This window comes from Physeter macrocephalus, chromosome 18 (assembly GCF_002837175.3).
Source record: "Physeter macrocephalus isolate SW-GA chromosome 18, ASM283717v5, whole genome shotgun sequence".
NCBI lineage: Eukaryota > Metazoa > Chordata > Mammalia > Artiodactyla > Physeteridae > Physeter > Physeter macrocephalus.
The window spans coordinates 33,667,049-33,690,981 of record NC_041231.1 but is presented as its reverse complement, the minus strand read 5'-3'; the positions used below and the strand labels follow the sequence as shown (position 1 = coordinate 33,690,981).

Below are 23,933 nucleotides of genomic sequence, written 5' to 3'. Positions count from 1 at the left end.
AAAGGAAACCATAAACAAGACGAAAAGACAACCCTCAGAATGGGAGAAAATATTTGCAAACAAATCACCAGACAAAGGATTAATCTCTAAAATATACAAGCAGCTCATGCAGCTCAATATCAAAAAAACAAACAACCCAATCCAAAAATAGGCAGAAGATCTAAACAGTCATTTCTCCAAAGAAGGTATACAGATTGCCAACAAACACGTGAAAGGATGCTCAACATCACTAATCATTAGAGAAATACAAATCCAACAAACAATGAGGTATCACCTCACAATGGTCAAAAAGGCCATCATCAAAATATCTACAGGGTGGCGCAGTGGTTGAGAGTCTGCCTGCTGATGCAGGGGACGCGGGTTCGTGCCCCGGTCTGGGAAGATCCCACATGCCGCGGAGCGGCTAGGCCCATGAGCCATGGCCACTGAGCCTGCGGGTCCGGAGCCTGTGCTCCGCAACGGGAGAGGCCACAACAGTGAGAGGCCAGCATACCACAAAAAAAAAAAAAAAAAAAAAAAAAAATCTACAAACAGCAGGTACTTATTAGTTATCTATTTTTTACATATTAGTGTACATATGTCAATCCCAATCTCCCAATTCATCCCACCACCATAAATAAATAAAAAAGAAGAAAAAAAAAATGAACCTTTGTATAGCAAAGGGAATGCTACTCAATACTGTGTAATGACCTATATGGGAATAGAAGCTAAAAAAGAATGGATACATGTATATGTATAACTGATTCACTTTGCTGTACAGCAGAAACTAACATAACATTGTAAATCAATTATACTCTGATAAAAATTAATTAAAAAGAGAAAAATAAATATCATATGCTAACATATATATATATGGAATCTAAAAAAAATGGTTCTGATGAAACTAAGGGCAGGACAGGAATAAAGATGCAGATGTAGAGAATGGACTTGAGGACACAGGGAGGGGGAAGGCTAAGCTGGGATGAAGTGAAAGAGTAGCACTGATATATATACACTACCAAATGTAAAATAGATAGCTAGTGGGAAGCAGCTACAGAGCACAGAGAGATCAGCTTGGTGCTTTGTGACCACCTATAGGGGTGGGATAGGAAGGGTGGGAGGGAGGCTCAAAAGGGAGGGGATATGGGGATATATGTACACATATAGCTGATTCACTGTGTTATAAAGCAGAAACTGAAACAGCACTGTAAAGCAATTACACTCCAATAAAGATGTTAAAAAAAATTGGTATAATAATTGCACATCCCCCAGTGCTCAAAACACACTTAGTGGATTGATAAATGTTGATGAATGACTGTTTGTTAAATGGTCACAGGCTTCCCTGGTGCCGCAGTGGTTGAGAGTCTGCCTGCTGATGCAGGGGATACGGGTTCGTGCCCCGGTCTTGGAAGATCCCACATGTCGCGGAGCGGCTGGGCCCGTGAGCCATGGCCGCTGAGCCTGTGGGTCCGGAGCCTGTGCTCCACAACGGGAGAGGCCACAACAGTGAGTGAGGCCCGCATACCGGAAAAAAAAAAAAAAAAAAAAAAAAAAAAAGGTCACAAGCACAGGCACATATATAAGACATAAAAATGTTTATCAGAACACAATGCTCAAAACCGTAAATTAAATTCCTCTTTTTCCATTAAGAATACTTTTCTCTAAAAATTTCCTGATCTTCAAAACGAGGTAATCTCACAGGCAAACTCAAAGCTATTTTGTCCTTCGATTCAGACAACATACAATCAAAAGAGGCATGGTTGAAACTTATTTCTGCTGGCCCAGCAGACCACTGGAGCCAAGGCTGCCACTAATTCGGTCCTGCTATATGCAGGAAAGTGAAAAAGACACATGGTACTTCAAATAAATCAATTTCCTTTATTAGTTTCCTTTCTTTATTGTTTGCTTTTACTATACCTTTTGTGGATCAAGTTAATCATTTTCATGTAAAGATCAATCTCAATATGTGCTTTCACTTTAAAGTCATTGTCAGATTTTGTGGAGATGCCAAATTCTAAAGAAGGATGGGAAATTATTCACTAGATTTTTATTTCCAGCAGCCCAACCATTCCATGGCTTTTTAATAATCACATCCCCAAATCATCTTCTCCACTCTTGGCAATAAGATGTGCCTTTGCCAAGATTGGGCCCATTTCCCAATTTATGCCAATTGGATACTCTCTCCTTGAAACCTGAATCTTGATTATGGTAACCAAAAGACTCAAAAGAACTGGAAGGTTTTGCTTCCAATAGGGCTGTTCTTATAAAACTGGTAAGTAGCTCTTGCTGTCTATAACCACACTTCTACCCTGTGTCCTGTCCATTCCCAAGTCTCATTCTCCAATCTCCTACAAACTGTACAGTGAACTACCCAAGAGACTGTCAATAAATTCATTTTTTCCTTAAACTAACTAAAATCTACTTCTGTTTGCTTAAAACCAAGGCATTGCTAACTGTTACTGGTAAAAATACTGGATTACTTAGGACATTACAAAATTCTACTGATATGTGCAGATACAGATTCAGGGTATGATACTTCTGCTGTTTCTCCTTCATTTAACCTGTTACCCACCTTGTGCCTCAGTTCATAGGTCTGTGAAACAAAAAAACGTTGAGGAAACCTAACAATTAGAGATGCTTAGTAAGCCAAGAACGTTGCTACTACAAAGTTTCCTACAGATCAGGCTACTTGAAACCATAAGCAAGTGATTAAATCTTTTTGAATATTGTGAAATTTATCTAGATCAGACACTTATTAAGAAGGACTCATGCTCCAAGTTTAGACAATACTCAAGGGTAAGATACATATTTAAATATTTGTAAATACACATAAATAAACACATACAACATATATATTTTAACAATACTTCTACGTTTCTTTTCCCTTTGATGAATTGTTGATCCATAAAGAAGAGTTTCATACAACCATTACCAGGACTTGTTGAAGCCACTCACAGTGAAAGCTATATTTAAATTTTCAAGTATCAGTTACATACTAAACAAAGGTTCTACTGAAGACAGTAAATGCCTCATTTTGAAAGTATCTAAGAGAACTTTTTTCAAGTTTCTTCCATCAGTACCTATCAAGTAACTTTTTGAAAACATAGGCAAGTTTATATATATAAATATATAAGGACATACTCAAGCACACTTATTCTGTAAACACTCATTTCAAATAAGCTGCACTGGCAACATCATAGCCTATAACAGTTAAGCTCACTGAACACATTGGACACGATGTCGAGTTTCAACATACTTCCTCAACTGAGACTTGAGCCGAAAATTGGGGTGTACCTGGGCTTCCAGACTTAGACCTGAACATTTAGTTCTAAATAAATCCCATCCTAGGACCCCTCCCCGCAACTCTCAATCCATATTTGCCTACCAGGCACCCCCTAGAACAGCTACCTGCATCCATAACATTTAAGAATACAGATATCCCAGAAGTTCACTACATGTGAAATCCAACGTAGCAAGAAATCACAGTCAAAAGAAATGAACAAAGAGAATGAGATTTGGGGATCTTTAAAGATAGATGACAGAAAGTGAGGAAAAAGAGGAAAGCAAAAAGGTCACAGAAAAGTCATGGGAAGACTGAAATAAGGGAGATGAAGAGAGACAAGTCAGGGAGGAAAAAGGGGTGCTGAGGGTTTAGACTAGGAATAACTGACAAAAGAAAATGAAGGTCTGTATTTTAGGCCAAGTGTGCCATCTACTTTCCAGTTTGGTATTTCCTAAGAGCTAATGGTACAGTACACACTGCAGAAATTGGAAAAAATATTAGTGTTTTAAAAATATTAGTATTAGTATCAAAACTTTGGTATTGATGCAGTTCTATCTTGGCACCTGCCCTCAAAGGAAAGATCAACTCCCACTGTTGGGGGTGGACTTTTTAAAAAAATTCTCCTAAATGGCTTTCCTGAGAGTATTTAGAAGAGTTACCTGCCATAGGTTAAAGAATGCATGTATGTCCTTTAGCAGATGATAACACGGAGCTATACAGCACTGAGACTAAGTCCATTGGTCTTAGGTCTGGAGTCATACTCTCTGGGCTCAAACCTCAACACTATAGCTTAAGAGTTGGGTGGCTGGGGCTTCCCTGGTGGCACAGTGGTTGAGAATCCACCTGCCAATGCAGGGGACACGGGTTCGAGCCCTGATCCGGGAAGATCCCACATGCTGTGGAGCAACAAAGTCCATGCGCCACAACTTCTGAGCCTGTGCTCTAGAGCCCAGGAGCTACAACTACTGAAGCCCACGTGCCTAGAGCCCGTGCTCCGCAACAAGAGAAGCCACCACAGTGAGAAGCCCACGCACCACAACGAAGAGTAGACGCCGCTCACCGCAACTAGAAGAAGCCCGCGTGCAGCAACAAAGACCCAATGCAGCCAAAAATAAATTAAAATAGAAAGAGTTGGGTGGCTTCTGCCAATTCCTTAGTGTGTCCTTTGACACACTAAGAGCCTCCATTTCCTCTTTTGTACAACAGAGGAATACCTACCTCACTGGATTCCTATAAAGATTAAACATGATAGCACATATTGGAAAATTAAATCATAAGTTCCAAGTTCTTTGAGTCTGCCTTGATTAAAATTATAATTAAAATCACTGGCCATTAATTTCAGAGCAGTTAGTGAAAGAATAGGTAAAGAAATTGTTGACCCAAGGGCTATTGCAAATATTAAGTCCCTAGAGTAATCAGAATCCTTTGTTTAGAGAAAGAAGTGGTCTAAAGCAGGCAAATTTAAGACAAATTTGTACTTTTCAAGTTCTCATCAAGTTGAATATTTGCATAATTCAGTTTACTGAAGGTGGCAATTATCTATGTACAAACTGAAAGATTTGCTTTAACAAATAACAGTCAATCTGTAACCCTGGACTCTGGAGGTTTATAATGAGAAACTACATTTGTTGGAATGTTTGTATTATTCCTTGTTCCATAGGAAGTTCGCTTTGTTACCTAATCCTGTAATAACCACTGACTAAGACCTCAATGATCTAGTTATAATTTACTCAAGCTGTTTTAAAAAGCAACATGTTCTTGCTTTCAGTAATACATCTAAAGTCATCCTTCCTTGGGAGCAAATTATTTTGCAATTAAAATAAATAAGAAAGAAACAGACCATCATAACAACACAAAATCTTCATTTTTCACAATAATGCAACTCGTTTAGCAATCCTAAGTATTCCTATGCAACACTAAACTACTTTAGTTTTTCTCCTGGATGTATCTCTAAAGAAGTACGAGGAATATTTACTGTTTCAAAAAGCAAACAGGTATGCAACCCATCTGCTTAAAATCTTATAGGGTAACACAGACAAAGCAAGATAAAAAAGCTTCCAACTTTAAAAAGTATTCGACTTTAAATAATGGGAAAATCGAGCAAACACAACACCTTAACAACATTAATGAAGTTTAATGCTTAAAAATTCTGACAAGAAGTACAAATTTATGGGAATAGAAGCAAAACAGAGGATAATTCAGAATACTAAGAATCTGTTAATGTTTAGCTGAATGCATAGGTAAAATTAAATAGGAAAAGTAATGTCAGGTTTTGATGCAGCTGTTTAGCAGCTGTATCTAGAGAGAGAGGCAAGTAGATCTTAAGCACTTCTGTCCCATCTAGGTGAGACTATTCACCAGTAAGAAGAAAACAGAAATAAGTGAGTATTTACCCAGACGGTAAAAGATGGCAGGTAATTTTGAATATTTGTTAGCCTCTCTAGAATTCAGAGTACTGAAGAAGAGAAAGCCTACATCAAAAGAGTAGAAAGGAAGAAAAATCAGCTGGTTATAGTGGGCATTTTAGTTACAAGACTGATGCAGGTTAATTTCATTCTAACCAAGCAATTATCAATAGATTCTCACAAGGTCTGACTGTGGATAAAAGTACTGCAAGAAATGATTTTAAATATTTTAATTGGCAAAAGATAAAATTATAATGTGTTCAAACTGCTTTTTTCACTTTGAAAATAATCGACATAAGTAGCTAACACCTTATGGATAACTACTTAAAATATATACTAGTCATTTCTCACAGCATTGTATTAAAAATCAGAATTGAATTTTCATATGTAGGATGAGCAGTACACCCTTCATTTTATTTTATAAATGCAAGAGAGTTAATGAGTTAAGTAATTTTCCTGGAAAACTATTGAATAGGACAGAAGATGAATTTTTAAATGTTATTTAAGAGTTTATATGTGTGTATGTGTGTGTGTGTGTGTGTGTGTGTGTGTAGCAAGAGAGATACATATAGGCTTGCTTCTCTTCTCGTAAGCATTCTGCTTATTTAGTGACTCCCTGCAAACACACATTGCAATCCAAGATCTTCCTTATTCCTATATGGAGTTAAAAGACAGAAAATTTAAAGTTTTAGTCTTTGCAAAATACATCTACCTTCCTGTTGACCAATAATTCTAGGATCCTGAGGCAGACAGGGAAACTTAAATAGTCGAAGAGAGGAGCTGGGGAAAACATTAACCCCTCATACATGTATCTAAGACTTTATGTTACATATGTCATATACACATAAAGGACTTCCACCTGCACCAGTGTACAAGGATCTTAGTTCCAAAGTAATGTGGATTACAAGATTCTGATGTCAATATTCTTCACCAATCAGAAAATTCTTAAATTAGTTCTTAAATGAATTGGTTTTCCCCAGTCTATTGAGTAAGACATTTTGCCTCCCTGTAAAGAAGGAAAGCTTATCTTATTTCTTATTTCAAATTGGAAATTATCAAAGAAACCAGCATCTGCTCAGGGAAAAAAAATGGCACATTACTTTTCATAACCTCTTCTCCTCTAAGAAAACAATCCACTTAATGTGTCCAGAAGGACAATAATCCTACTACTATACTGGGGAGTACAGACTACCAAGGAACACAGCCATTTATGAAAACACCGAGGAAGTGCCAAAGATTGAAGGGTTCATACAGCCACTGCTAATTACTATGTAGATTGTAATTCTGGACCTACTGGTGATGTATTGGCTGATCTTTCTGGATTGTGTCTTTCCAGCTAAATGTTGTTTATTTTCCACATAATGCAAATGACAGGGAGGATGTTGGTTTGTGACTGGCAAGGTAAAAACTTAAAAATCATGTTTTAGATCAGGTCACAAAAAAATGCGCCAGACCATCATTATGAAAAAGATAATGCTTTCAACAAACCTCACACATTACATAATTTGGGGTAAAATATAAAAGATATCAATGTCCCACCATAAATATATTTGAGCTGGATTCATTTGACAATGCTGAAATCTCTAGTGATAACGATTCCCAAAAAGATGTGAATCTGAGTTTTCCCACTGGAAAACTCCTGGATGATGCCTTAGGAAAGGTGAGGTTGGAATACACGTTTTAAACATTTAACAAAGGTAGCTTTATATTTATTATTTTGAAGGAAAGCCTTTTCACTGTGTTATCACCACTTTAGGGATTTTAGCCTGGAAAGTTTATCAGAATAAAAGGAGGGCAGTTTATTATCATTTATTTGAGAAGAATCCTGAGGAAGGGGGATAAGGGCATGTATTAGCTTACATTCTTCATAATCCATTAGCAGGTGCTTTTGTCAATAGAGTATGAGGACAGAAAAGTAAGACTACTTTCATATTTAGGTCCCTAAGAGATTCACAATCACCATCTCCTTTCTGTCTGCCATGATTTAAATTTTATTTTAATGTGGCCTGTTACAAATCTCCCTCCCTCTGTAGCTTTCTAGTCTCTCCCAAGATCATGGGAACTATACCCAATATATTTCAATTGTGAGTACCATACACTGAGCACCGGTGTTGAGCTAGGTAATCTGCAAATCTTACCCCGTTCGTTCTCACAGCCATGGCAGGATGTAATTGTTATTTTCTCCATTTTACAGGTGGGCAACCTCTGGCTCAGGGAAGCTAAGAACCCGACTCAAGCTTTCTCACCTAAGAAGGGGCTGAGGTGAGATTCAAATCCACACCTAACTCTTAGACCTGCTGCTGATGATGATAAAAGGAAAAAAGAGAGTCCACTTCTAGAAGACTGTAAGTTCTTCTACCTACACGCAGCGAATGATTTTCACCAGCCCTTTAGAGAAGATCTGAAGAAGTAATCAGAGGGGAAACCTATCCAATAGAGGGAAAAGCTGTCAAGGAGTTAATAAATTCAAGGACTGTAAGAGAAAGTGAGGTATTAAAGAGAGGGAGGGCCAGACATGGGGGCTGGTGGCAGGGGAGGGGGAGAGGAAGAGAAACACTGAGGAAAAGAAAGCAGAGCCGTGGAAGAGCTTTCCTGATTTTAACCTTCACAACGCGAATGGCTCAGAACACTGGCGATTCTAGGCCAATGGAGTTAAAAATCTTAGTCAAGAAGTACCATGCCAACTCCAGTGTTGCTTGCCCTGATGTGCCCGTGTTACTTCCTCAGTAAGTGCATGTTAAATGAACTGAACACCGTCTCTCTCCTCAAACTGAAACATCTATAATGGTAAACACATTGCCACTGGATTTGAAAGCAGCAGAGCAAGTTGGCTGCAGGAAGCAGTGTGAGTTTGTGTGTGTGTGTGTGTGTGTGTGTGTGTGTGTGTGTGTGTGTGTGCAGCATGTAAATTATCCTGGTAAACAGCTTACAAATTAGTTATGAAACTAGTAGTGTGTGGTTGTCTACATAAATAACAAAAAAGCAAACAAGCAAAAAAATGCAGATCAGAAGAAATATAACCTCAGTCACTTTCATATTAACTGATCATGCACTCATCCATTTGCTTAAATATTTATTTAATATCTACCACATGCCAGGCACTGTGCTACATACTAGGGGATATGTTGGTGAATAAAATAGGTATGGTTTTAGTAATTACCAAGCTTATTATCTAGTTTGGAAAACAGAGGACTTTCAAGTAAAACAGAAATAAACATGTAACTACAAATCGTGATAGGGTATGAAGGAAACAAACAGGGTACAATGCTAAAGGCTGGCAAAACAGGTGGTGGGCTAGGGAGAGACAGATTGAGACCAGGTGGTTAGGAAAGAACTGAGACTAAACTCTAGAACCCAGCTGGTTCTCAAACGTGAGCATGCAACAGAATCCCAGGTAAGGCTTGTTACCAGATTGCTAAGCCCCATCTCCTCCACATGTCTGATTCGGTAGCTGTGGAGTTGTGCAGATAATCTGCATTTCTAATAAGTTCCCAGGTGATGCTGACAGTGATCCCATTGCACTAGGAGACATACTTTGAGAACTGGTCTAGGGCATGGTACATGAACAAAGGTTGGGAGATTAGGCAAGGAAGCTATAGATGTCCTTACAAATGACTGGTGACAACATCAGTGCCAAATTCAAACACTATCTAGGACTTAGAGTCACTCTAGATAATCAAGACAATAAACACTGTTTTCCTTCCTAAAAGAAAGGACTCTGCTACTGTCTTCTAAGCTAAGAATCTATAACAAATTCAATCAAGGAATACAAAGAACCAATACCACAAAGCACTCCTAAATTAATACATCATCTATCATCCAAAAACCTTGATGTTATCAGAACATATCTAATAAAGAAGACAAAAGAGTTCAGAGGGTGACATTATAAGGATTATGTCAAAGATGGCATTTCTGCTAAAAGTAGAGGACATGATCTTACAATTATTGTCAGAGGAATCTAAGTTACATGTAAAGAAGATATCCTTGACCCCATATGGTTTAAAATATTTAACTGGCTTCCAAAGGAGAATAACCTTTATTAGCATTTTTAAAAACTGACAGAAAGCCACCAGAATTTTGATGGTCTGGTGGTTCTCAAACTTTAGTCTGCCCCAAAATCACCTGGGAACTTGTTAAAAGTGTAGATTTCCAAGGGCATCCTCAGAGTTTGATGATTAAATCAGATGATGTGAAGCCCAGGAATCTGCATTTTAATAGACATCCTCAGACATTCTGACATTGGTAGACTAAGGACTACAGTTCATGAGAAATGCCTAGTTAGGGCCAGGTTCCCCATAAAAGGCAAAACCCAGATGGATTATCTCTTACACTTTTGACAGGGATGCAATTGTTATTGAAGGATTATTATGTGCCAGGAACCGTGCTGGACACTTCTTAAAAGTGTCTCCTTTAATCTTGAATAGTATTATTATTGATATTTAAGCAAGCAGTGAGGAAAATGGGACCTACCAAGGCAAAATAACATCCAAGGTCATGTAGCAAATAAGTTAGGGAGCCAAGATGCAAACGGAAGGTTTTTGACTCCAATAATGGATACTTCAACTACACGGAACTCATGACTGCGAACCTCTGTGAAACTACAACAATCATTAAGTGATTTTCTGGCAACCACAGGTTCTCTTAAAGTAGTATGTGATATAGACTTACAAATTCAAGAGAATCAAGGTTGAACTATGTCTCGAGACTTGGGAATATCCCTGGATACCTGAAAATGAGCAGAGTCCCTAACTTGAAGATTTTTCCACTAATGTTTCACTTGATGTAGTTATCCTGCGCTGGACTCAGAGCCAGTGTTTATCAGCAAAGATCAGGGACTGGAAACAAAGGCCTGCATTAAAAAAAAAATCTGTCCCTATCACGGATCAGCTGTGTGAATGTGGGTAAGTGATTTAACCTCTTTGAGCCTCACTTTCCTCATCTATGAAATGAGATATTAATACTTACCACAGGGATTGCTGTGGTGCTTATATAACATTTGTGAAACACTCAGCATAGTACCTTGCACACAGGAGATGTTCAATAAATGTTATTCTTACTTTTTGTTTATTAAAATAAACAAGAATAAAATAAACTGCTTGTTATTAAAATATTATCCCTAAGAGGCATGTGATACAGTTACAAAAATAGAGGAAAAGAAATGTAAAGGGCCAGGAAAGATATGAAAAGATGGCCAATCTTATTGGAATCAAGAAAAGGCAAAAACATATCAGAACAGTAAAATACCACTATACTCCATAAGCTCAGAAAAACGTCAACTTTGATAATATTTTTAAAAATCGATGTAGAAGTGGAGAAATAAATATTCTGCCTTACACACTGCACATTTATACAACCATTTAAAGGGGGGCATTTTGCAGTTTGTTAATTTTTAATGCTGTGTGATACAGAAATTCTATTTCTTCTTATTGACCTTAGAACAGACATCAGTAAACTTTTTCTGTAAAAGGACAGATAGTAAGTATTTTGGGCTTTGGAAGCCTTACAGTCTCTGTGAAAACAAGTCAGCTGTTGTAGTTCAAAAGCAGCCATAGATAATACATAAATGAATGGATATGGATAGGTTGCAATAAAATTTTATTTGAATTCCATATAATTTTCTCACATCAAGAAATATTATTCATCTTTTGATTTTTTTCAACTATTTAAAAATGTTAAAACAATTCTTAGCTTGTGGGCCACACAAAAACAGCAGTGGGCTGGATCTGGCTGAGTGGCTGGTCACAGTTTGCCAACTTACAGTGGTCTTCACACATGCAAACCAAGGAGGCATGGACAAAGATATTCATCAAAGCTGTGAAAAGCTGCAAACAACTATCATCAGTTCATCAACAGGGAAGGGGCTAAATAAACTGTGGTATATCTACAGTCTGGAATACCATGCTAGTAAAAAAGAACAAAATAATTCTAAAGACACTAATAAAAAGACACTCAGTAAACTGTTCCCTGAAAAAGTTGCAGTCTACAGATACACTGATTCCACTAGCTAAAAACAGAAGCAAAACAACTTCTAATTTAACAATGCTATATGTTTTCTACTGAAAATTCTACTGACCAGCAAATACAATTCTTTCAAAAGTTTAGAAGAATCAGCACAAACTGTTTTCAGGGGTACGAAGCGGAGGAGGGACCAAGATGAGGGTTAGGGGTGTAAAAGGATTAGTTTCATCTATATTATTTCTATTTTGTCCAAGGAGACTGGATTCATGGGAAAACAATTGAAAGAGCTGAACTGGGACTTAGAGCACAAAGGCTCTAACTCTTGCACTACCGCAGCACTGAGAAAATTTGTAAAAGGATGACATGGGTCACTGTGGGTCGGACATTCTGAGATCCCAGGCGCAGAAAGAGCCCATTTGCCGAGTTTGAGTTACCTGCTATTCACAAATGTTTGGATTTGTCTCTCAACAACTAACTGACAAATCAGATACAGACTGGAATGAGAAAAGAGGCAAAGAAAATAGAAGAAAGCCAAGGAACATGCATTCATTAAGAGCACCCCAGGGGATTTTTGGACAGATTCCTTCTGTGCTTTTATTGAGAATGTCTCAGTTCTCAGGGATCAAGACACTGATGACAGCAAAGAAAAAATATAGTGCCGAGTCACATTTCAGAGTGTAGATGTGGGGTGGGCATCCGATCAGCCTTTACTTGCCTAACCAAGTCAGAGAAGAAAGTGGTCACAGCAGATACCCTGTCTCAGCTCATTACTCAACACCTATTAAACGTGACTAACAGCCCTTGCTAATTACGTGTTAAGAGCATCTTGAGCTGTAATGGATCCCAGAGGTCTGTGAAGTTGACTTCATTTACATGTTTGTCTCCTTTCACAAGGTCTCAGCCAAACATTGCAAAAATCTACTGAGCATTTTATGAACTCCCAGGTGATCAACTCAGAGTTTCCAGTCCACTGTGTCTTCCTACAAAGAACAGTGAGTGCCTAAGATGTACATTTGTTTAATCAATAAAACAGGCAAGGTTTGTATTCTATGGGGGACAAATGGGCCTCTTGTTGCGATTAATATTATAAAAGACTGCTAATCTGTATACATTAAATTATTCATTACATTTTGTGATCTCAGCTAAAAGACTCAACAGCATTTAGGTGGCTGAATGCACCCAAACCCTCTTCTATCTCACCTTAAGAAAAGCAAAACTGCAAAAATCATATATCAGAAAGGATTCTGAGAAGGCTTTTTGTTTCTTTTAAATATATGTTAAAATATTAGTATATTAGGTTATAAAATTATGTAATATATAAATATATATACACACACACATTACCGACTAAGACACCACAGTTATCAGGGTCTGTTTCATGCTTCTCTCAAACGGTATTCAACCTAAAAAATTTTTGAACTCTTCCTAGAGTTAATTAATTGAAAGCTAATTAACCTCTCCTCCTTTTGGGGGATGGTCCGGGGACAGAGGGGTAGAGCTAGAGGCAGAAATTAATTCCTTCTTGCTTAGTCTGGCAAAGTAATGAACAAGAGGTAACTTCAACAGTTACATGTGCCGGAATATTATGTAGCAGTTAAAAACACTGAACAAAATCTCTATGCACTGGCACAGAAAGATGTCTGTGATATATCTACTGGAAAAAAGCAAAGTGCTGACCATATAGCAAATGGTGATCTAAGTTTTTTAAAATAACAGCCGTAGTCCACATATGTGCATCTTCAGATGTGTGTATACAGACGAAAGGGCCTGAAAACATACACAGCTACAAGGTCTTATAAGCAAACTGATTCTGTCTCCATGAGCCCCAATGGAAAGTGTGTATCCCAAATGACCCACATGATTTTCCTAACTAGAAAGGGATTTTGATAGTCCCTCCTTGCCCCCCAACAGCCCAGCAGAGTGGTATAGATCAGGTGCCCTGGAGACTGGCAGCTACCCCTCACATCTCACATCTACACTTACTACCACGTCATCTTGATAATCTCCAACATTTTCCTCTACCTCTGCCATTTCCTCATTTGCACAGTGGAGCAAATAGCATCTACTTCATAAGTTGTTGTGAGGGTTAAATGACTTAATAACCGTGTTGAATTGGTTTAGCAAGTGCCTTGAGCAGTCACCTTTCTATCATCATTAGCTAGAACTGTCTTCACCTTTTTTCAGCCATAATGTGAAATTCCTTTAGTCACTGCCTTTTCTAATTTGCCAAATGTAAAACAGGCAAGAGTTAGCACAGTCTCTGCGGTTCCTCCTTCCTACCCCCCCCCACTTACCACTTTAAGCCCAAAATAAAATCATTGGTTTTTACTTTCCTGAAACTTTTTCACCCTGCTACAGATCAAGGTGATCAAACACCACCTTGTTTCTAATGAGCTGCTTCTCGGTTGTGGTCTGAAGGTGAGGGGGGTGAGGTGGGCAGTTGACTTCTCATGGTGGCTGACCGTTCCGTTAGCACATTTGTGGTTTGTTTTTTCCTCCAACGTTCTTCTTGCTAAAAGTTCCTTCCTTCTCAAATTTCTTACTTCTAATTGTTTTTTCATATTAGTCTGTAAATTTCTGTCATTTTGGTGAAAACTGGGGCTCAATCACATTTCCACTGTCATACTATCTGGAACCTTAGGAAAGGTACTGCTATTAGCTAGGTTCAGTGTCCTTATTGATAAAATGGACATAATATCACCTACAAACTTTCCCTTAGTTTTTAAATAAAGAATTCATGCCCATTTTAATAAACAAAAATAAAACAAAATAAGTAACAGAAGATAATTAAAACAATCCATAACCCCACTACAGGTCCACTGTACTTCCTTATTATCTTCAGAAAGGTATGTACCTAAACATTTGGGATCAAGGTGGTTTAGAGAATTTTGAATCTTTTTTTTTTTCCTTTTATTTCTTATGCTCTATCTCCATACCACTTTCAATGTTAATTTTCAGTCTGATATGTCTAACTGAACACCTTTTATCATGTCTAACTATATACTCACAATCACAAATATGAAGGCTTTGTTTTGTTTTAACCAAAAAGAGGGCATCACGCTTTATGTATTACCTATAACTTGCTTTGCTAATTTTACAACATACTGTATGCACTCCTCCACATCAAATATACACTCATTTTTAATCTTATAATAATCCATAGTATAGACATACCATAGTCTATTCACCTCATCTCCTAGTGATCAAAATTCACTTTGTTTCAAATTTTTGCCACTATGGACAATGCTGCAATGAATAATATATATATCCGTGTGTGTGTGTGTGTGTGTATAGGAATAGATTCATAAAGACAAGACTATTATGTCAAAGGCAGGTGTATATTTTTGTTTTTTTTCTTTTTGTGGTACGCGGGCCTCTCACTGTTGTGGCCTCTCCCGTTGCGGAGCAAGGCTCCCGACGCGCAGGCTCAGCGGCCATAGCTCACGGGCCCAGCCCCTCCGCGGCATGTGGGGTCTTCCCGGACCGGGGCACGAACCCGTGTCCCCTGCATCGGCAGGCAGATTCTCAACCACTGCGCCACCAGGGAAGCCCAGGTGTATTTTTAATTTAAAATGATACGGCCAAACTGACAACGTATTTCTGCATTCTAACCAGCATGGGATGTTACATATTTTTAACTTTTGTCTAAACCATGGGTGAAAAAACTTGTTATTTTACTTAGCAATTCTCTGAGATTAATTCTTCCCTTTTATTGGTCATTTGGATTTTCCTCTTCTGTAACGTGCCCATGTACATCCAATGACCACTTCATCTGGTTGACTTTTTAAAAAACTTTATGGAGGATCTTAGCATTTAAGTGGTTTAATTACTGGTCTGTCATGTGTGTTTTACTTTTTTCCCCCTGCCCCCTCCCCCACCGCCATACTGGTTGCATCGGAATGTGCTTATGGTCAAGCACACACTGAAAGGCTGTTTAGGGGAACATGTGCTTTAATACATTCCTCTTTCCAACTTGCCTTACCATGCATGCCCTCCTGTGCCTGTCAGGGCTAATCCCTCCCCCTCACATTTTGTTACCATCATAAGTCTTCCTTGTGCCTCTTGCTTTGGAAGCTGTAACTTTCTCTCTTCTATTTCCTGCTCTCCTGTCATCACAATTACCTCCATAAAGAACTAAGATTTCTCCCCGTCTCCCCAGTCTTTTTTTTTTTTTTTTTCCGAAGGGAGAATAAAGCTTTGACCGAAGACAGTTTTGATGAGATGGCTAGAAAAACTGCTTTTCTTCATTGGCATTTAAAAAATATTGCTCAGTGGTTTGGGACCCATTTGTCTCTACCGCCGCCATCTATCGGCTTTTGACTTTGGCTGCTTTAACTCCACATTCTGTTTTGCTCCACTTCAACTGCTTAGCTGCTAGGTTTGGTCTGGTTTCACTGATTTACTGTATCTAACCTCATTCCCTCTCTGGATTCTGCATCTCATCCTAGAAAAGGCTGCTTCCAGCTCATATAGTCACTCACTTATTGACTGAATGAAGGTTAGTTCAATCAATAAATATTTTAGCATAAGTGGGTTCAATTCCAGGAGCACAGATGTTTTCAGAGAGTTTCAGATGGTGAGATCCATAAATTTTAATCATTTTTTGCAAAACTATTAAATCGTGACATATTTATTAAATTTCACCCTGTGAACTAAAAAATTTCAACTTAGGAGAAAATCATGATACAGATATAGGTAACAAAGAATCATTTTAGTTGCTTTATATTAGATATTCTACTTATCACTATAGATATATTATGCTATTTATTACTATTGAAGCATTATTATAATAAAACACCAGGCACAGTCCCCCAAAATTAAGTTTTTAAACTTAAATTTCTCCAGTTTTTTTCCCCATTAATATCAATTTGCTAGGCTTTGCTTGTTTGGGAGCTACCATCAAATATTTAAGAAAATATTAAGGTCAAATAACTAGAAACGGAGGGCATTCTATTAAATTGCCCCCCTCCCTGAGAACTGGGAAAGCACAGCTTTTATTCCCCACGGGTGTGAAAACTCTCAGGGGAAGCAGACAGACTAGTTCAGAGGCTGTCACAAAACTTCACGGGCAAAGTGTTTTCAGCCTGGAGCAAGGTAGTGGCAGTAAGAGAATAGAGACCCATTTGAAAGGCTGAGCTAACACGATTTGCTGGAGAGTTCTTAGGCAAGGTGACGGCACATTTTGATATCTAAAAAGTGTCTGCATTTTAAAATTTCTGACCAATTTTCAATTTTGCCCATTAAAACCTTAACCTAGCTCTCCTTGCTTATATGAATGTGGTATCATTTTTCTTTGACGTAACTGCCCAAATACAACTCCAGTTTTCAGTGTTCACGTACTTCTCATTCTTTATCATATGTCCCAAAGTTCAAACACTAGTAGTGTAGAAATTCTCCAAAGATGTACATATAGAAGCCTGACATGTGAAGAGAGAACAAGCAATAGATTCGTTAATTGTGTGCAGTTTTGCAGAAGAATCAATTCCATAGCCAGCGCTGTAATGCTTGGGATCAAGCAGTATTCAGATAAAATATCTGCATGTCCTGAAACAGACCACATCCTTTAAAGCTGCTCCCTTTCATAAACTATTCTAAGGTTTTGAAGCTCTTCACATATCTTATCACATTTTAAATATCTAAAAGAATCAATTTTTGTTCTTTACAACATTCTATTTTTTGTTGCTGTTGCTATTGTTGAAGGACGATCAATTGTGATTTGCATAAACTCAAGGGCAACTTAAAAGACAGTTGCAGTAACTAAGATTGAAACTGGCATGGCTTTCCCTGGTGAGGTGTTAGACATAAAAATGGCTTTCATTTCATAATGGAGAAAAAGAGTGAGGTCTCTCAGACATACCAGACTCCCCCTCTAATCTTTTCCCCAAACAGTCGCCTTGGTGATCTTTTTATCATGAAAATCCTATCATGTAATTCCACATACTAAACTTTTTCCATGGCTTTCCATTGTCCTAAGGATGCAATCCAAATTCCTCAACGTGGCTTCCAAGACTCTACCTTAGAGCTCTCAACCCTAGCAGATCCACCCCGATTTAGCACAAATATTTTGTAATCCCCTCTTTTGTCTCTGGAAATGAAATCTACCATTAAATAATTTACCTACACTCTTCAAGTAGTGTCATAACTTTAAAGTCATTATAATGCCTTAATTTTACTATAAAGGAGAAAGACTAGAATTGAATAGAATGTTTTAACAGAAGCTCTCATCTCTCTGGACATACACAAGGGAACATGAGGCCTCAATTACCCCTAGCAGGCATACCAGATTATGACAAGTGACTATGAGATGAAGCAAATACTGTCCATGGCAGAGCAGAGACAGAGAGAAAACTCAGGTTCGTGGTGACTTCACAGAGCTGCCGCATCAACCAACCCTAAAGCCCATACTACGTTCAGATTGTCCAATGATCTAAGCCAATAAATTCCCTTAAGATGAAACTTTTAGCACTTTTTTCTGCCCATGACACAAAACACAACCAATACATCCAACCAACCACAGAGCATGAGGAATAGAACCAACTCTCTCTCATTAGACTGTCTAAAGTATGCTTTATATGATCACCCAAAGAAAACATGAAAATCAGTGCTTTTCTCTGATTTATGAACTATTATGAACTTCATAAAAATGATATGTTACCAGAAGAGCCTAATCTAGGTGTTTAGGAAATGTTTCTGCCTCATAATCCCTTAAAGATTAGATGCAAGTTTCTTGCTTTTTTATGTGCTTTAACTTAAGGTTTAACATAGTTCTCAGCACTTTAGGGTAATGCTACAAATAGTAAACAAAAGTTATTAGAGCTAGTTACCCCTACTTCCTCCGGCCAGTCCTAGTTCAGCTAAGTAATGCAGCTGACCTTTAGTATACTGAAATCCCACACTAATGTGGATTTCCATGGGTGGGGTAAGAATATTAAAAGCCCATATTAACTTCTTATAAGCAAATATCTACTTCCTTAAGTGTAATTTTCCTAGTATCACCATAAAATCATTTCCCCTATCCTTTTCTCCTCATTCTTTCCAAAAAGCAAAATAGCTACTAAAAAAACCTGACTATGTAGCAATTTATATTGTATCCTCCCTGATTTTACTCTAGATTTTAATTGTACTACAATAATTACAGATGTTAGAACAAACACTTGGGAGGAACCATTTGTGTACCAGGTGTCTCTTCCAAACACTTGGAAAACACTAACTCCTTTAACCCAGTAATAACCCTTTCAAGGGTAACTACTATTGTGTATCACCATTTTACTGATGAGACATTGAAGCTCAGAGAATTGAAAGCACTTACCCGAAGTCACACAGTAGTAAGACACGATTTCAACACAGGGACAGTGATCTTAATCATTACACCATACTGCCTCTCAACACAGAACATGCCGGGGAGGAAAAGACTCAGTGATACTGGAAACCATGTCTTGAGATTATTAGAAAATGAACTTGTGGCAATCTCAGAGCTTTTAGATGCAGGCAGAGAAATACTATCATACAAAGAGAATTAGGCAAACAAAAAGTGTTTTTTGAAGAGTTTTCAAAGCTTAAGTTAGAAACTCCTCATTATACCCTTTGTCTCATTATCTTCAAACTTCCAAATCCTGAAAGCTTTGGTTTCAAATCAGTCACAAGCTCTAGTTCTTTGACGCATTCACATTTACACACTTGCTCACACTTGTGCATATGCACACACACAACACTCATGCACAAACACGCACCAAACACATGAGAGAAAAATAAAATGAAATCTGCCTCCTTCTCTTTGTTGTTGATCAAATGCAGCTACAGAGTCAGCAGGGGATAAATATCTTGATGTTCACTTCATGTACAAGTACTTTGAAGAGGAACACAGTGGAGTAACTTTTTATGTAGCATTCTGAAGGAAAAATTGCTGTAAAATCCAATCCCCCTGAGAGTGTCATTTCAAGCAATGAGGTTTGCTTTCTTTATCTGTAGTGCATCTAGGTGATCAAACCAAACATAACTGATTCCCAGGCTCAGAAGTTTTCATCAGGAATCACCTTTTGCATTCATAAATAAATAAAAAGTAATTTTATTCCTATCTTCCCTCTAACTCCTAACATCACAGCAAATACTTTTGTAATAGGCAAGGGACAAATTAAGGGACTTTCTCAAAAGCAAGTGGCAAGGATGGGTAACCTTCCTTGGATTTCCCTACCTGTGTGGGAGAAACACACGGATAAAAAAGCAGATGGTCACAACTCACCAGGGGATGGAAAATGTTATCCTGCAGTGGGTTTGGATACACGGCTGACCTTGAAGACAGAAATGGTCATTAAGCTCAATTATAAATAGTGACTGGCACTAACAGAAAAGCAACTATGTTGTTTAGTTCTTGATAAACAGCAAAGAAAATACCAGCAAGGGGGTAAAATAATGATAAGACCTCTGCCAAAGTTAAATGATCTTCCTCTCCAATGTTCAGTAACATCGACTCAAGTCCACAGTGCCCTCTCACTCCGTGCCTCCAACATTCGGAGAATAAAACACAATCCAAGAAGCCAACAGGCAATCGTCTCTTTTCCCTTACTGATAATGGTTCTCAGAACTATGATACACTCATTCCCTTTTTTAATTAGGTGAAATCTATTTTATAAGCAAGAAACTCCTCAAAGAGGTCACAGATTTATCATGATATTGAAAGTCATAAAATCACATTTACAGGCTAAGTAGTTAAATCCAAATTACACACCACCCCATTAATTTTATAATCAATAGAGATTAAAGGAAATGAGGAAGTAAAGGTAGGAATGAGGAAGTAAATGATAGGATCCTAGCTTAAATCAAATCAATACATATTTATTGGCATCTATTACATTTAAGATGCCATGAAGAAGGAAGGGCAGTGTGGAGCCTTGTTCTGTGCCTTCCAGGAGCTTACCATCTGGCTGGGGCATCGATACATAGCATTCAGAAAGCTTTCCGGTAGAAGAGTAACAATGCAAGGGGTGTCACAAGGCCCCTCACAAGTAATGGCGAACAGAACCATGCAGAAAAGCCTGCTAGAGATAGTGCAGTGGCTAAGAGCATGCGCTCCAGAGCCAAACTTCCTGGGTTTGAATCCTGACTCTACTACTTACAAGCTCATTGACCTTGCACCACTTACGCACGTTTCATATAAGTTAATACTTGCCAAGTGCTTAAAAATAAGGCCTGGTGCACAATAAGTGCCATGTAACTGTTTGTTAAATAAGAGAATACTATTAAGAGAAGGGAGGATCTCTGTCACCCTGAAGTCTCCTGAAGTGCTGGTAGAATTTATGTGGGGAGGGAAAACACCATGTTCATTTTCCCCATTCCACCGATTCTTTCCCTACTGCTACAAACATTCTGAAGTCTCGACTATTCTAAAAATTAGAAGTGACAAACGGTCCTCTACTCTGTTAACCTCCTATAAAAATCCCCTTTCTCCCTCCCTTTATTGATAAACTTTTTAAGACTCTTACACGCATGCACATATTACTTGCTCATGATCATTCATTCCCCTGCCACTCAAACCTGACCCTAGCCCTCACCATTCGGCTCAGAGAACTACAAAGAGCCTAACACCTAAATGTAACATCCCTTTTTAATCAGTCAGCATCCTCTCTTCTCTCTAGAATATTAAAGACTATTCACCATTCTAGGCTCTGTCACTGTCACTATAATGTTGACTTGTAGAAGCAAGGGACTTTCTTCCTCAAACCTACATCTCTTGGTATTCAGTAGTCTGTCAGAAATGAAATTGCTTTGCTAGACTGTGTTCTCTACCACGCCGATAAGGACATTTCTAAGAGGGTTCCCAAGATGCCCACCTCTGGTGTTTATAACCCATACAATTCCTTCCTCTTAAGCATGGGCAGCACTCTGATATGATGTTGTCCGCTCCTGTAATGAGGTTATGTAATAGGACAAAGAGGGATTTTGCAGATATAATTAAGACCCCCCAAATCAGGTGACTTTGAGTTAATCAAAGGTGAGGTTATGTTGGGTGGGTCTGGCCTAACCAGGTAAGTTCTTAAGAGACTGGGCCCTTCTAGACATAAGAAGTACAAAACCTAAAAGAAATTCAGCTGCAACCCATGAAAAAAGTAAGCGTCCATGTCATGACAGGGCTTAATAAGAAGGCCATGTGCAAAGACCTGAGAGTGTATTCTAGGAGCTAAGAATGGCCACTGTCCAATAGTTAACAAGATAATGGGGACATCAACCCTACAACTGCAAGAAAATAAATTATGCCAACAGGTGGGAGTTTGGAAGTGGATCTTTCCTTAGTCAACTCTCCAGATAAGAACAAAGAGAGATGACACCTTGATTTCAGCCTTGACGGACCCTTAGTAGAGAAACCAGGTAACAGATGCCAGATTCCAGCCCATGAAAATTATGAAATACTGAATTTGCGTTCTTTTAAGCCACTAAGTTGTTACACAGTCATAGAAATCTAACATACCAGGGGACTGTCAAGGTGGTGGAGGAGTAAGATGTGGAGATCACCTTCCTCTCCACAAATACATCAGAAATACATCTACATGTGAAACAACTCCAACAGAACACCTACTGAACGCTGGCAGAAGACCTCAGACTTCCCAAAAGGGAAGAAAATCCCCACGTACCTGGGTAGGGCAAAAGAAAAAACAGAAACAAAGGAATAGGGATGGGGCCTGCACTACTAGGAGGGAACTGTGAAGGAGGAAACGTTTCCACACATTAGAAGCCCCTTCACTGGTGGAGACGGGGTGGCGGAGGGGGGAAGCTTCGGAGCCATGGAGGAGAGCACAGTAACAGGGTGTGGAGGGCAAAGCAGAGACATTCCTGCACAGAGGTTTGGAGCCAACTGGCACTCACCAGCCCGAGAGGCTTGTCTGCTCACCCTCTGGAGCAGGTTGGGGCTGGGAGATGAGGCTCGGGCTTCGGAGGTCAGATCCCAGGAAGAGGACTGGAGTTGGCTGCGTGAACACAGCCTGAAGGGGGCTAGTGCACTACAGCTAGATGGGAGGGAGTCCAGGAAAAAGTCTGGAGCTGCCTAAGAGGTAAGAGACAATTGTTTTGGGGTACGCGAGGAGAGGGGATTCAGAGCACCACCTAAACGAGCTCCAGAGATGGGTGTGAGCTGCTGCTATCAGCATGGACACCAGAGACAGGCATGAGATGCTAAGACTGCTGCTGTAGCCACCAAGAAACCTGTGTGCAAGCACAGGTCACAATCCACACCTCCTCTCCCGGGAGGCTGTGCAGCCTGCCACTGCCAGAGTCCTGTGATCCAAGGACAATTTCCCCAGGGGAACACACAGCAGGCCTCAGGCTGTTGCAACGTCACACCAGCCTCTGCCGCTGGAGGCTTGCCCTGCATTCTGTACCCCTCCCTCCCCCGGGCCTGAGTGAGCCAGAGCCCCCTCATCAGCCGCTGTTTTAACCCCCTCCTGTCCGGGCATGGAACAGATGCCTGTTCCACACAGAGGTGGGACCAAAACCAAAGCTGAACCCCAGGAGCTGTGCGAACAAAGAACAGAAAGGGAAAATTCTCCTTGCAGCATCAGAAGCAACGGAATAAATCCCCACAATCAAAATGATGTAACCTGCATCTGTGGAATACCTGAATAGACAACAAATCATCCCAAAATTGAGGCGGTGACTTCAGGTGCAACTGTAGACCTGGGGTTTGCTGTCTGCAACTGATGTGTTTCTGATGCTTCTGTTTATCTTAGTTTAGTTTTTAGCACTTGTTATCATTGGTGGATTTGTTTAATGGTTTGGTTGCTCTCTTTTTAAAAAAAAAATTATTTTTTTTATGTTAATAATTTTTTTTTCTTTCTTTTTTTCTCCCTTTTTCTCTGAGCCGTGTGGCTGACAGGGTCTTGGTGGTCCAGCCTGGTGTCATGCCTGAGACTCTGAGGTGGGAGAACCGAGCTCAGGACATTGCACCACCAGAGACCTCCCAGCACCATGTAATATCAATTGGCAAGAGCTCTCCATCTCAACACTAAGACCAGCTCCACCCAATGGCCAGCAAGCTCCAGTGCTGGACGCCACATGCCAAACAACTAGCAAGACAGGAACACAACCCCACCCACTAGCAGAGAGGCTGCTTAATTCATAGTAAGTTCACAGACACCCCAGAACACACCATTGGACACGGCCCTGCCCACCAGACACACAAGACGCCCCACCAACCAGAGCACAGGCACCAGTCCCCTCCACAAGCCACTGAACCAACCTCACCCACTGGGGACAGACACCAAAAACAATGGGAACTACGAACCTGCAGCCTACGAAAAGGAGACCCCAAACACAGTAAG

At 39.3% G+C, this 23,933-nt stretch overlaps 1 protein-coding gene and 1 long non-coding RNA gene across 25 annotated transcripts in view; both read right to left on the bottom strand.

The window, feature by feature from the left end:
• Positions 1-23,933, bottom strand: part of FHIT (fragile histidine triad diadenosine triphosphatase) — a 1,537,641-nt gene that overhangs the window by 712,820 nt on the left and 800,888 nt on the right. The gene's annotated exons all lie outside the window — the stretch shown is intronic.
• LOC129391544 (uncharacterized) overlaps positions 1-23,933 on the bottom strand; it is a 352,982-nt gene that overhangs the window by 222,716 nt on the left and 106,333 nt on the right. Inside the window, exon 2 of the long non-coding RNA XR_008615858.1 lies at positions 19,865-19,913. This is a non-coding gene — a long non-coding RNA (uncharacterized lncRNA). The remainder of the gene's footprint in view (positions 1-19,864; positions 19,914-23,933) is intronic.